This window comes from Orcinus orca, chromosome 1 (assembly GCF_937001465.1).
Source record: "Orcinus orca chromosome 1, mOrcOrc1.1, whole genome shotgun sequence".
NCBI classification, from domain to species: domain Eukaryota; kingdom Metazoa; phylum Chordata; class Mammalia; order Artiodactyla; family Delphinidae; genus Orcinus; species Orcinus orca.
The window spans coordinates 54,489,855-54,503,923 of NC_064559.1; the positions used below are offsets into that span (position 1 = coordinate 54,489,855).

Here is a 14,069-nt window from a genome sequence, read left to right on the forward strand (position 1 = left end):
TTTTATTCCATTCTGAGGGATGTCTTTTCATCTCGTTTATGGTTTCCTTTGCTGTGCAAAAGCTTTTGAGTTTCATTAGGTCCCATTTGTTGATTTTTGTTTTTAGTTCCATTTCTCTAGGAGGTGGGCCTAAAAGGATCTTGCTGTGATTTAAATCATAGAGTGTTCTGCATATATTTTCCTCTAAGAGTTTTATAGTCTCTGGTCTTACATTTAGGTCTTTAATCCAATTTGAGTTCATTTTTGTGTATGGTGTTAGGGAGTGTTCTAATTTCATTCTTTTACATGTAGCTGTCCAGTTTTCCCAGCACCACTTATTGAAGAGGCTGTCTTTTCTCCATTGTATATTCTTGCCTCCTTTATCAAAGATAAGGTGACCATATGTGCTTGGATTTATCTCTGGGCTTTCTGTCCTGTTCCATTGATCTATATTTCTGTTTTTGTGCCAGTACCATACTGTCTTGATTACTGTAGCTTTGTAGTATAGTCTGACATCAGAGAGCCTGATTCCTCCAGCTGTGTTTTTCTTTCTCAAGATTGCTCCGGCTATTTGGGGTCTTATGTGTTTCCATACAAATTCTGAAATTTTTTGTTCTTGTTCTATGAAAAATGCCATTGGTAGATTGATAGGGATTGCGCTGAATCTGTAGATTGCTTTGGGTATTATAGTCATTTTCACAATGTTGATTCTTCCAATCCAAGAACATGGTATATCTCTCCATCTGTTTGTATCATCTTTACTTTCTTGCATCAGTGTCTTATAGTTTTCTGCATACAGGTATTTTGTCTCCTTAGTTAGGTTTATTCCTAGGTATTTTATTCTTTTTGTTGCAATGGTAAATGGGAGTGTTTCCTTAATTTCTCTTTCAGATTTTTCATCATTAGTATATATGAATGCAAGACATTTCTGTGCATTAATTTTGTATCCTGCAACTTTCCCCAATGCACTGATTAGCTCTAGTATTTTTCTGGTAGCATCTTTAGGATTCTGTATGTATAGTATTGTGTCATCTGCAAACAGTGAGAGCTGTATTTCTTCTTTTCCGATTTGGATTCATGTTATTTCTTTTTCTTCTCTGATTGCTGTGGCTAAAGCTTCCAAAACTGTGTTGAATAATAGTGGTGAGAGAGGGCCACCTTGCCTTGTTCCTAATCTTAGTGGAAATGGTTTCAGTTTTTCACCATTGAGAATGATGTTGGCTGTGGGACTGTCATAAATGGCCTTTATTATGTTGAGGTAAGTTCCCTCTAGGCCTACTTTCTGGAGGCATTTTATCATCAATGGATGTTGAATTTTGTCAAAAGCTTTTTCTGCATCTATTGAGGTGATCATATGGTTTTCTCCTTCAATTTGTTAATATGGTTTATCACATTGATTGATTTGCGTATATTGAAGAGTCCTTGCATTCCTGGGATAAACTGCATTTGATCATGGTGTATGATCCTTTTAATGTGTTGTTGGATTCTGTTTGCTAGTATTTTGTTGAGGATTTTTGCATCTATGTTCATCAGTGATATTGGCCTGTAGTTTTATTTCTTTGTGACAGCTTTGTCTGGTCTTGGTATCAGGTTGATGGTGGCCTCATAGAATGAGTTTGCGAATGTTCCACCCTCTGCTGTAGTTTGGAAGAGTGTGAGAAGGATAGGTGTTAGCTCTTCTCTAAATGTTTGATAGAATTCACCTGTCAATATATCTGGTCCTGGGCTTTTGTTTGTTGGAAGATTTTTAATCACTGTCTCAATTTAAGTGCTTGTGATTGGTCTGTTTATATTTTCTATTTCTTCCTGCTTCAGTCTCGGAAGGTTGTGCTTTTCTAAGAATTTGCCTATTTCTTCCAGGTTGTCCATTTTATTGGCATATAATTGCTTGTAGTAATCCCTCAGGATTCTTTGTATTTCTGCAGGGTCAGCTGTTACTTCTCCTTTATCTTTTCTAATTCTATTGATTTGAGTCTTCTCCCTTTTTTTTTCTTGATGAGTCTGGCTAATGGTTTATCAATTTTGTTTCTCTTCTCAAAGAGCCAGCTTTTAGTTTTATTGATCTTTGCTATCGTTTCCTTCATTTCTTTTTCATTTATTTCTGATCTGATCTTTATGATTTCTTTTCTTCTGCAAAATTTGTGGTTCTTTTTGTTCTTCTTTTTCTAATTGCTTTAGTTGTAAGGTTAGGTTGTTTATCTGAGATTTTTCTTGTTTCTTGAGGTAGGATTGTATTGCTCTAAACTCCCCTCTTAGAAATGCTTTCGCTGCATCGCATAGGTTTTGCGTTGTCGTTTTTTCATTGTTGTTTGTTTCTAGGTATTTTTTGATTTCCTCTTTGATTTCTTCAGTGATCTCTTGGTTATTTAGTAGTGTGTTGCTTAGCCTCCATGTATTTGTATTTTTTACAGAGTTTTTCTGTAATCGATATCTAGTCTCATAGTGTTGTGGTCGGAAAAGATACTTGATACGATTTCAATTTTCTTAAATTTACCGAGGCTTGATTTGTGACCCAAGACATGATCTATCCTGGAGAATGTTCCATAAGCACTTGAGAAGAAAGTGTATTCTGTTGTTTTTGGATGGAATGTCCTATAAATATCAATTAAGTCCATCTTGTTGAATGTGTCATTTAAAGCTTGTGTTTCCTTGTTTATTTTCATTTTGGATGATCTGTCCATTGATGAAAGTGGAGTGTTAAAGTCCCCCACTATGATTGTTTTACTGTCGATTTCCCCTTTTATGGCTGTTAGCATTTGCCTTATGTATTGAGTGCTCCTATGTTGGGTGCATAAATATTTATAATCATTATATCTTCTTCTTGGATTGATCCCTTAATCAATCCAAGATTGATCATTATGTCGTGTCCTTCTTTCTCTCTTGGAATAGTCTTTATTTTAAAGTCTATTTTTTGATGTTAGAATTGGCACTCCATCTTTCTTTTGATTTCCATTTGCATGGAATATCTTTTTCCATCCCCTCACTTTCAGTCTGTATGTGTCCCTAGGTCTGAAGTGGGTCTCTTGTAGACAGCATATATACAGGTTGCGCTTTTGTATCCATTCAGCCAGTCTATGTCTTTTGGTTGGAGCATTTAATCCATTTACATTTAAGGTAGTTATCCTTTATGTATGTTCCTATTACCATTTTCTTAACTGTTTTGGGCTTGTTATTGTAGGTCTTTTCCTACTCTTGTGTTTCCTGCATAGAGAAGTTCCTTTAGCATTTGTTGTAAAGCTGGTTTGGTGGTACTGAATTCTCTTAGCTTTTGCTTGTCTGTAAAGGTTTTAATCTCTCTGTCGAATCTGAATGAGTTCCTTGCTGAGTAGAATAACCTTTGTTGTAGGTTTTTCCCTTTCATCACTTTAAATATGTCCTACCATTCCCATCTGGCTTGCAGATTTTCTGCTGAAAGATCAGCTGTTAACCTTATGGGGATTCCCTTGTATGCTATTTGTTGCTTTCCCTTGCTGCTTTTAATATTTTTTCTTTGAATTTAATTTTTGATAGTTTGATTAATATGTGTCTTGGCGTGTTTCTCCTTGAATTAATCCTGTATGGGACTCTCTGTGCTTTCTGGACTTGATTGACTATTTCCTTTCCCATATTAAGGAAGTTTTCAACTATAATCTCTTCAAATACTGTCTCAGTCCCTTTCTTTTTCTCTTATTCTGGGACCCCTATAATTCGAATGTTGGTTCGTTTAATGTTGTCCCAGAAGTCTCTGAGACTGTCCTCAATTCTTTTCATTCTTTTTCTCTTTATTCTGCTCTGTGGTAGTTATTTCCACTATTTTATCTTTCAGGTCAATTATCCGTTCTTCTGCCTCAGTTATTATGCTATTGATTCCTTCTAGTGAACCTTTAATTTCATTTATTGTGTTGTTCATCATTGTTTGTTTGCTCTTTAGTTCTTCCAGGTCCTTCTTAAATGTTTCTTTTATTTTCTCCATTCCATTTCCAAGATTTTGGATCATCTTTACTATCATTACTCCGAATTCTTTTTCAGGTAAACTGCCTATTTCCTCTTCATTTGTTTGGTCTGGTGGGTTTTTTCATCTGCTGTGTATTTCTCTATTTTCTCATTTTGCTTAACTTACTGCCTTTGGGGTCTCCTTTTCTCAGGCTGCATGTTTGTAGTTCCCATTGTTTTTGGTGTGTGCCCCCAGTGGCTAAGGTTGGTTCAGTGGGTTGTGTAAGCTTCCTGATGGAGGGGACTCGTGCCTGTGTTCTGGTGGATGAGGCTGGATCTTGTCTTTCTGGTGCAGAACAAATCCAGTGGTGTGTTTTGGGGTGTCTGTGAACTTAATATGATTTTCGGCAGCCTCTCTGCTAATGGGTGGGGTTGTAGTCCTGTCTTGCTAGTTATTTGGCATGGAGTATCCAGCACTGGAGCTTGCTGGTCGTTGAGTGGAGCTGGGTTTTAGCCTTGAGATGGAGATCTCTGGGAGACATGGGGCTGGGAGGTCTCTGGTGGTTCAATGTCCTGAACTCAGCACTCCCACCTCAGAGGCTCAGGCCTGAAACCTGGCTGGAGCACCAAGACCCTTTCAGCCACAGCAACAAAGAATGGAGGAGTGTTTTTGTGTGGTCTGCTAGCCTTCTACTAGTCCCTGATTTTCCAATCCATTCAGGAAGCAGATTCCTGTTTTCATGTTGTATTGATTTTCTATTGCCATTGTTCTTTCAATGTCTCCTCAGCTATCCAGGGCTCAGCCACCTCACTCTCCTCGGCTGTGGCCCCTGGGGACTCAGAAGTGCAATGTGGCCCAGCCTCCCACAGGGTTGGGGGCGGGACGGGGGTGGAGCCCCGCCCTAGGCCTGGCATCGGGGACAGGTGAACACCACTAGCTCTGCTCAAGCTATGGAAGAAGAACCTGCAATCTGGAGAAGAAGAACTGGCGTTCAGGCTGGACCACTCTGAAGCCAAGGCCACGTGGCACTTCCTCCTCATTAGATACTCCCAGTATCACATGGATGCCTCCCTCACTCCGGGCTTTCTAACGCCTCCCATACCATGGGAGAAAAGTCATTTGATGAACGAAAACTGAAAATGTTATCACTGAGGCCTTGGAGACTTATGATGTACTCCTTTCCTTGTTTCTGGATGACGGTGGTGCTTCAAACACCCACAACCTCATACTACAGAGTATAAATGGGATAGATATTTTCTATAATTGATTTATCAATTCAGCATTTATTGAGCATCTATTCAGTGTCAGGTACTGTTCTGGGCACTAAAGATTCAATGATTACTAGGACATATTTTAAGAAAGGAGATCTTTCAAGGCATCACACACAAAGGTGATTATTTATTCCACCTACTTATAAACGTATAAACCTATCTTTGGGATACCCCAATTTCAGGGCATTTAGTTCATACCCTAGGATAATTTTTTCCGAAGTTTCAATATCCAAGAGTGTTCACTATGTTTGAAACCCCAAGGCACCTAAAATTACCCCATTTGCTGAATATTATCATCTGACAAATAATCTACAGTAGCAGCCAGTGAGTAATTCCAAGGAACAGTCCTCATCCTGTTCACGTCCTGTAGCCTGTCTCATTAATGATGCTCTAAGTCCTCATATGGACATGGTGTGCTCCGGTTTACATGTCCTGTTTATTCCTTGTCTTGGGGAAGAATCACTCCACTCTGGCATAGTGAAGAGGGGACAGAGTGGAGAGGAACAAAATTGCTTTGCTCTAGCCCAACCATTCAGTGATTTGTTGCACCAGGGTGTGCTTCCCTTTACCTCCTGTGGATTCTTCTACCTCTCCCACACTGGCTCCTGCACCCATACTCCACAGAAACAATTGGGCTGAGATTAACAGAGACTTCCCACTTGCCAAATCAATGTCTATTTCTCACCCGCATTGTGCACAAATGTGTCACAATTGATGTAACACCCTAATCTCAATGTCAACTGTTTGGTTAGGAGGAAGTCAAGCTTTGTTCGGGTGAGGGGATTCCCTATAAAAGTTCTAGGTGAGGGAAGGATAGCTCCCCTCAGAGCTCATGTCTGCTGCTTTTGTCTTCCCCTTACACCCTCATGCAGCTATTGCTTTGCTTTCTGCCAGATGCTTGCCACATCTGCATCACCCCTGTGGTAGCTGTTCTCCAGTCCATCTGGCCCCATGACACCCACAGACCCTCGTCAGGCACTACCCGTCTCCCCCAGACTGCCAACAATCACTTATTCTTTCCTTCTGTGACTTATAAGGAGCCTCCCTTTGTTTCTTATAAGCTGCTTTACCATTGCAGGCAATTGGACACCTAAAAACACATTTTTTTTTTTTTCCCCTAGAAAGCCAACATCTTTCTAGGGCACTGAAAATCTCTAGGATGGAGATGAAGTAGGTGGGAAGGTAAGGGCCCAACCAGCAACAGCAGCCATGGTATTTGGAACTTCTATTGCTGCTGCTGCTACTACTACTAATGGAGCTAATATTTATTGAAGCCCTACTATGTGCCAGGTAGTCTTCCTCATGCTTGTTATTCCCATTTTATATATGAGGTGACTTGCTCAAGATACATTTCTTCCTATCTTTCGGAAGCCATAGCCCACTCTATCACTCGAAGACATTTTTTTCCTCCGAGGGTCACATTATCTGGACTCCTTGGAAGATCCCATGTGTCTAAAGCCCCATTGTGAGCCAGGTTCAAGTTCCCTCCCACAAGGTTCTTGGGTCCCATGTATTGAGGCATGTTGCTTATGATCTGATCAGGATCTCTGAATGTTCCTTGGCAGTACAGACATTCCCTAGAACAATTAAGGAAGATGGTTGGCTCAGAACACTCTGAAGTGCCTAACTTCTGTGCCAGAGAGTGACCGACTGTCCTCTCTAACCTGGCCAAGAAGCTCTTGTACGTACTTCATCACTCTGAAGCAGTCATATTTGTGGGCCACAAGGGACTTTCTCAAACCCCTCTCTCCTTTGTTGTCTGGTACACGCCTGAATCCTGCTCCTCCTTCTGCTTTTGTGGAAGTGCCTTTCATGGTCAAATTTGTAGAGATCCCAAATTCAACACCTCCAAAGCCAAACTGCCTCCCCCTTTGCTCCTGCTTTTTCTATATTTTCTACCTTGGCACCATCATCCCCTCAGTCAAACAGAACTCTTTTCTCCCCCATCTACTTATTTATGTGAACAAAGTTTCTCAGTACTTAGAGCTATAAAAGAAAAAAAAAGCAATATAAATGACGCTAAATCCCGTCTTATTATAGCAATAATTACTCTTCATCCACCGACACAAGAACTAATCTGGGAGAGAAAAGCCACTCTTGGCTCATTAAATATGTATTTTCCACTTTGTTTACTAGTCATTAATCAACATTTTAAAATACTGTTTTGATCAATTTTGGACAAGGAATCATTTCAAAAGCTAACTCAATTGAGAACAAATTTTTAACATGTTATAACTTATGATCAATATCAATGTTAATATACTGCTTGTGATATTGTATTACAGATTTGCAAGGTACTACCACCAGAGGAAAATGGGTAAAGGATATGTGGAATCTCTTTGTACTATTTCTTACAACTATATGTGAATATTTAATGATCTCAAAATAAAAACTTTAATTAAAAATATCACAAAATGTTTATGTTTTTATTCAAAATGTTTTTAGCAGAGAAATAGGTGACTAACTAAAGACTTTGAAAAAAGTATATTTATATGTTACATTAGTATAAAGTTCTATAGGAGCAATGAAATGGAAACAAATTCAAAGAGAAAAAAGGAGCAATGAATAATTTCTCAATGTTAAAAAAGTGCATGGCCATGAGTTTTTTTAATGAATGATTATCAAATTATTATGTTACCAAAGATACATTTAGAAGAGTAGATTTAAAATGTATTTTTAAATGTCAATAATTTAAAATAATATGCCAGAAATTATATTCTTTGCTATAATTTAAACTTATGGTTAAATTTTTAGGTGTTACTTTTTAAATCGATGAAGTGGTACAGAGTTTTTCAAAAGTCTTTTAGGAGGTACAAGAGAGCAAGAATAAGTTTGAGGAGCTCTGCTCTAGCCATTCCAAGGACATTCCACTTCTAAGCAAGCTAGGTTTTTAACAGTCTAAACCTTGGCATTTACCATTTCTTTCACTATGGAATGCCCTCTCATTGTCTGCCAAGCAAACTCCTGCTCATCTTTCAACTCTCCCCTCAAGCCTCAGCTCCTCTGGGAACTCTTCTCTTCTTCCCTGATGTGTTCAGCACAATCAAGCACTTTCTCATCATGTTCCTACTTGACCTCCTGTGTGGCAGCATCGGGTAGTATTATAAGTGTGTATTTGCATGTCTGTATCCCAGGTGTGCTGTGCAAACCTTTACGGTGGACTTCTTTTAATTATTCTCTCTCTGATATCGCCATGAAATAGATTCAACAGTTTTTCTTTGAATGAATGAATAAATAATTATGATATTAATGGTTTATAAAAGGTCTGGTTTACCACTAATTTAAGTCTTCTGCCTTTGAAGATATGTTTTCAGTTTAAGTGCTGTATACTAAGGTTAAAGATATTCAAACAACTGAGCTCAAGGGGATCTCATTTATCCATTTACTTTACTTATAAAAAATTCTGCCCTGCATTACCACAACATTAAAAGTACAAAATCATGCTAAAGGCCAGAAATGGTGTTGATGGACCACAGATTACCTTGGTCTTTCCTCATAGTGACTTAAGCCATTCGTAGTCAGAAACTGGATTCAGCCTTAAAAATAGCGTACTTATCTGCCAGGTCACTCAGCTGACCCTCAAAATACAGGGTCTTGAATGTTGACACAGATAATCTTATCTTGAGTCTCGAAAAGACTCTGTTTAGAAAATCCTAAATGTCTTCCTCTATCATGTTATGCCAGCTGTCTGTACTACTCTACACCCGATTTAGGTCAATATGATTCCTTTGTTCAATCACAGTTATGACTGAACAAGAAAAAATAAATAATAACATGAGAAGTTTCATATTGAGTCAGATTTTCAGCTAGTCTTCTACTTCTTAAATGCACATTAAGAAACATGTTGTAGGGGAACTAGTTATTCCTAAAAGTTTTAAGAATAAAATATAAATATCCCTAGCTTCTTTTGCAATTCATTATGAGTCAGTGACTCATGAGAGAATTTGAATATTTCTTGAAACTATTTAAATTTAATACTTTCACTCATTTATTCAGTCATCCCTTCAATCAGTGAGCATTCAAAGAGCACCTGCTGTATGTGAAGTGTTCTGCTCATGCAAAGAGGTCACAGACCTTATTTAGATTTCATCAGTTTTTGTATGCAAGCTTGTGAATGTGTGTGTATGTGTGCACGTGCAAGTGTGTGTTTGTGTGTAGTTCTATGCAATTTTATCACATGTATGTATACCTTTGTGTAACTACCATTAAGATTTCTCCTCTATTATCCTTTAAGTCACTCCACACACGTACCCCTCCCCCCACCACCCCTCACCCCATTCCTAACTCCTAGCAACAACTAATTTGTTCTCTATCTCTGTTGGGTTTTTTTTTTAAATTTTGAGAATACCACATAAAATTTTGAGACTACTACACTAAACCATAAGCGTGCAACTTGTGAGATTTTTTTTTTCACTCCATATAACATCCTTGACATCCAACTAAGTTGTTCCATGTATTAATACTTTGTTTCTTTTTATTGCTGTGTGATATTCTATTGTGCAGATGTATCACAGTTTGCTTAAGCAGTTAGCACCGAAGAACACTTTATCATTTCCAGTTTGGAGCTATTACAAATAAAGCTGGATTTCGAGTAGTCATGTTTTCATTTCTCTGGGATAAATGTCCAACAGTCCAACTGCTGGGTCATATGGTAAGTGTATGTTTAATTTTATAAGAAATTGCTAAAGTGTTCTCCAGAGTGGCTGTGCCATTTTACTTTCCCATCAGCAATATATGCAATATCCAGTTTCTCTGCATCCTCATCAGCATTTTGTATTGTTACTACTTTTTTTTAGCTCTACTAATAAGTATAGTGATACCTCATTGTGGTTTTAATTTGCTTTTCCCTAATGGTTAATGATACTGAATATCTTTTCATGTGCTTATTTTCCATCTGTATACTCTCTTTGGTAAAATGTCTGTGTTTTTGTCCATTTTCTAACTGGAATATTCGTTTCTTTTACTATTGTTTTGAAAGTTAATATATTCTAGATATAAATCCTTTGCGAGATGTGTGGTTTGCAAATACTTTCTCTAAGACTGCGATTTCCTTGTTCATCTTTATTATTTTTTTTTTTTGCGGTACGCGGGCCTCTCACTGCTGTGGCCTCTCCCATTGCGGAGCACAGGCTCCGGACGCACAGGCTCAGCGGCCACGGCTCACGGGCCCAGCTGCTCCGCGGTATGTGGGATCCTCCCAGACTGGGGCACGAACCCGTGTCCCCTGCATCGGCAGGCAGACTCTCAACCACTGCACCACCAGGGAAGCCCTCCTTGTTCATCTTAACAGAGTGTTTCTCAGAGAAAAAGTTTTAATTTTGATTAAGTCCAATTTATCAGTTTTCATTTTTATGGACTATGCTTTGGGTGTCATATATAAGCACTCTTCACCTAGTCTTGCCCTGAAGATTTTCTCTTATGTTTTCTTTTGAAAGTTATACAGTTTTACTTTTTATATTTAAGTCTATGATCTATTTTGAGTTAATTCTTATATAAGGTGTGTATAAGCTATCTAAAATTAATAAATCAGTATTTTTTCCAGATACTGGTGTAGAAGGGCCCTTAAATTATATAATTTTATTTACTTCTTGTCTTTCGTGCCATTGTCATCATATTTTAACTCTACATATATTTTAAGCCAAAAGGACATTGTTATTACTTTTAATATTTTTATCCTTTCTAGTGTGATTCATTTCTTTTTGCATGCCTCTGTTTCCTTTTGGAGTCATTTTCTTTCTGTTTGGATAGCTTTCTTCTTCAGTATTTATTTTACTGCTGGTTTTAAATTATCTAAGTTTTTATCTGAAAATATGTTTAATTTTTCTTCATTTTAAAAGATTTTTGTTGAGCATAGTATTATAAATTGGCAATAATTCTCTTTTAGCATTTTAAAAAATATATCAATCTATTGTCTTCTGACTTCCATAGTTTCTGTTGAAAGGTCAGCCTGTCAATCTTATTGTTGCTCCTTTTAAAGTAACATAACTTTTTTCTCTGGCTACTTTTGAGGTTTTTCAGCACTTTTGTTATAATGAATCTAGTTGTGATTTTCTTTCTATTTATCCTTCTTGGGGTTTGTAAAACATTTTGAATCTGTGGTTTAATATTTTTTGTCACCCTGAAAAATTCTCAGCAGCTATCTCTGATATTATTTCTGCCCCAATATCCTTCTCCTCTTCTTCTAGAACTCCAATTTACGTTAGGAATTTTTCATCAGATCTCAAATGTCCCAAGTTGTTTTCTATATTTTTCCATCACTTTTTCTCTCTGAGCTTCAATATGTATGTTTTCTACAGTTTTCTAGTTCATTAAACCTTTCTCCTGCTCATAAACCAATCTACTAATATCTTAATTTCAGTTACTCTATTTTTGCCCTAAAATTTCCATTTGATTCATTAATATAGATTCTAGTTTTCTAAAGACACTCTTCGCCTTTTTATCTATTTTTGAGCATATTAATCACAATTATCTTAAGCCAATATTCAGTAACTCCAATATATGGATAATCTGTGGGTCTGCATTTATTTAGTGATTATTTGTTTCTTTGTTTAGTTTAGTTTACCATCATTTGGTCTTATCTCTGGCATAACTGGTAATTTTTTTTTTTTTTTTTTTTTTTTACTGATTTCTGGCCACTGTGCATGAAAACTCATAGAGGCTTTTGATGATATTGTCTTCCTCCAGAGCATATTTAATTTTCTTTTGTTAAGCAGTTAAATATAGGCAGATGACCTTCCTCCAAACAGGGATTTAAGAGTGTTTCGGGCTGAATTTTAGGCTTTGTGTAAGCTAGGCTATTTATATTTTCCCTCACACATAGGGTATCTCAAAGCCCCTCCTTGATAGGACCTCAACTTCATTTTTTTGTCCCCTCCACTATGAGATTCCTGAAATCACTGTTCAGCTTTTTAATCGTTAGCAGTTATTTTATACTTGTTTTATGGCCACTGGCCCTGAGCATGCATAGTTTAGTAATTAGAAAAATCTTCAAATAATGAGCAGACTATCAGGCTCATTTTTTTTCATGATTTCTATCTTTCTGGAAGCTTGGTCCCTCAAGTCTGGATGCCTTAGAAGGCCTGACCTTTAATTTTTGTCTCCTCAGTAGTGAGAAGCAAGCTTTAGGCTGCTTCTCTCTGCTCTGCCTCTATTACTTTCACTGAGATTTTGGCAATTTCCCTAAAGGAGAAAAAAATCTGAGTTATATGTAGAGCTCACTTCAATGCATTTTTCTCCTCACTGGGATTGGGTGCCTCAAAACCTCGTTGTCTTGGCTGATGTCTGATGTCTTCCAATAGTTAATTTTTGGAGGGGTGTTATTTTATCCACTTTTATAGTTAAATGAATCTTGTCAATGGCCTAGTGCCAACAAAGTTAGAAAAATATTCAGGGCTCTGTTCCCAGTCCAATAATTCTTATCAAGAGGCCAAGATTTGTCTCCATAATGGCCAGGAAGATCATTTTTTTAGGTTTTTTGAACAAGTAGATTCAGTACTCAATGATAGACCTAGGATTCATAGAAACAATTGCTGGGTAAACCTAGCTGTCATATATACCGAAAAGGTAACCTTTGGTGAATCAGGTATGAACCAATTTGGAGGTAATTTCTTACCGTGTTACATGCTCCTCTGCTAGTATTGTTTTTCATGAGGATAATTCAAGATACTCAAACTCACTGCTAAATGAATTATTGGAATATAACCTTCTAGCCCACTTGTTGCTACTTTGAAGACTAGAATGACTCACATTAGCTTTCATCTGGAAAGCTCCACTCATCTCACAAATTTCTGACTTCTAATACACTGAGAACTGAAAATACAAAATTTAGTGATAAAAGGACTGCAGAGCCTTAAAACTGTATCAGATACTATAGAGCCAATGAAATCCAGCATAATAACAAAGCATTCAGTTTGGATCACCACAGGTTTAACTTTTCATTGTCTCCTCCTTTGCTTGAGATATATAACCCTTCTGGATGTTGACCTGATTCACTACAAGGATTTTTATGTTCTGGTTTCCTCTTGAACAGCCACAACAGTTTTTCACCTATTGCTAACCTACTGCTCATCATTTTCCTTCCCCAATTGTTTGGACACTTGCTCATATTTTATTTGAGTATCATTTCAATACTCTGGACTCCACTTCACAATGACCCATCATACATGGGTTTGACATATACAGTATTATGTGATGTTTATTCAGTTTATTTCTCTCTGCTTTGTATTTGACTACTAAGAAGATTAATTTTGCATAATCTCTTTTAAATCACTCATAAAATGGTTTCTGGTCTCTTTCAAGCATTCTCTTTCCAACATGAAAAATTCCTCTCAATTATGGTAATTCAGTTTTAAAGTAAGTTTTGGTAGAATCCTATACAAGACTCTTTGAAAGTATATACAAATTATATTGAATAATTACTCTTCATCCACATAAACTGATTTAATGATTCTATTGATTGGTCAGTAATATTTCCTTTATAATAATGATAAGATATTGTAATAAAAGGAATTATCTTTCTTAAGCATGCAGTAGTTCCACTCAGTATTAAGGTGTCACCTTTTTCCTAGGTAAGCAGACAAGTTCCCCACCTGTTTTAATTTCCCAGAATCTCCTCGGGATTCCAATCCATGCAAGAAGCCCAGCAATCTTCTGGCTCAGTGTTTACTGAAAATCAGGTTTCATAGTCTAGCCACCTTCTTGCTAGTTTCCCCCTTGAGGCTCTCCAAGACATAAAATGGATCTTATTCCATGTCAGCAATTTATTAACGTCTAGATTATAGATTCGGTCTAGGACATTCTGAGTTTTTGCCACTGTTTGCTCTAATACATCTTACCTGTCTGCACTGAAACATTTTGAGAGATTCTCCCAAAAGCTATTCTCAGCCCAAAGCAGCTAATTCATTAAG

General features: G+C 37.2%; 1 protein-coding gene and 1 long non-coding RNA gene across 2 annotated transcripts in view; one reads left to right on the forward strand and one right to left on the reverse strand.

Annotated features, from left to right (window-relative positions):
* PAPPA2 (pappalysin 2) overlaps positions 1-14,069 on the reverse strand; it is a 314,606-nt gene that overhangs the window by 179,484 nt on the left and 121,053 nt on the right. The gene's annotated exons all lie outside the window — the stretch shown is intronic.
* The window catches only part of LOC125965659 (uncharacterized), a 248,133-nt gene that overhangs the window by 39,765 nt on the left and 194,299 nt on the right, over positions 1-14,069 (forward strand). The window lies entirely within an intron of this gene.